This window comes from Syngnathus leptorhynchus, chromosome 1 (assembly GCF_054491065.1).
Source record: "Syngnathus leptorhynchus isolate UIUO chromosome 1, UIUO_Slep, whole genome shotgun sequence".
NCBI lineage: Eukaryota > Metazoa > Chordata > Actinopteri > Syngnathiformes > Syngnathidae > Syngnathus > Syngnathus leptorhynchus.
The window spans coordinates 2,160,582-2,161,898 of record NC_141195.1 but is presented as its reverse complement, the minus strand read 5'-3'; positions in this window follow the sequence as shown (position 1 = coordinate 2,161,898).

Genomic DNA, 1,317 nt, shown 5'->3' with positions numbered 1-1,317 from the left:
GGGGATGATGTTTGCTGTGGGTATTAAGTGGTTGTATGACTTTGTCTATCTTATTTTCACTGAGTAGTGGTTTAAGTAAAGCTTTGAGTTTATTTTTCTTGTCTTCTCTTGGGTCTTTTTTTTTTATTACTTCATTGGTGTCGTCCTGTAGTAGCTGTTGCATCTGTTCTTCGTGTCTGTGTCCATAATTACTGTTGTTCTGGCTTTGTCTGCTGGAAGGATTGTAATGTCTTCATTTTTTGCTAGTGTGATCATAGCGTTTGCTTCCTGTTTTGTAATATTACTGGGTGGTGATTTAGCCGTTTTTGATATACCTGCAACTTCATTGCGTAGTGCTGCTTTTTGTCCTGGATTATGTATTTTTTTGCATGCTAACTGTGAATGAAACCATCGTGGGGTGGGGTATGTTTTTGGGTGTGATCGCGTAGTTGAGTCCTTTGGCTAGTAGGCTGCGTTCTGCCTCGGTGAGTTTGTGGCGTGACATATTGTGAATCCATTTATCGTTGATGTGTGTGGTCCAGTTGTGTCTTCTTTTGTGCGATGAGTCTGTCCAATTTCCCGATGTCGTTTTTTTTCTGGTGGCAAATTCCTGTTCATGTATGTTATCTAAATGTCCGTGTAATGTTGTTTCCGTGTTGTTGTCCAGGGCATACCGGTGTTTGAATTGCTCCGTCAGTCACTGTAGTTCCCCGTTGATATTGTTGAATTTCTTGGTTGTGAAGCGTATCCGTTCTTTTACCAGAGTCATCCGCACTCTCCTGATAACCACCTGGAGCAGCAGTTTGGAAAGGTGAATGGACAGCAGAGGGCGTGACTCCTGTCAAATCTGACAGGTGAGCCACGCCTTCATCCATCAGCTGATAAAGACGCTTCACAACCACACCAGTGACACTGATGAAAGCGGAAGTACACGCTGAAACATGTCAGGTAATGCAACCTAAAATACATTGTTTGAGATAAAGGAACCACTGGAATGATCGACAAATAATAGCCTAATCATTGAAGGTTCCTGGTGGTCATCCACCGATAGCGACCATGTGACAACCATCAGGGCAATGAATTTTGAATCAACGAGGAACACTGTCGGGACTTGCTTTATCCTTAATACATGCAAAACAACTAACAGTACATGTCTCAGGTGGCATCTGCAAATGTTCTGCTCAGCTTTGACGTTTTTGGAACATGTTTCAGGGTGCTTGTCATCATTAAGGTATGTTGGTGAGCAGGAGGCAGAGCCCATCTGAGCTGGCATCAGGAAAGAGCCAACATGAACCTAACGTGCAGACTCAACACAGGAGGACCAGAGGTAAGGTTCAA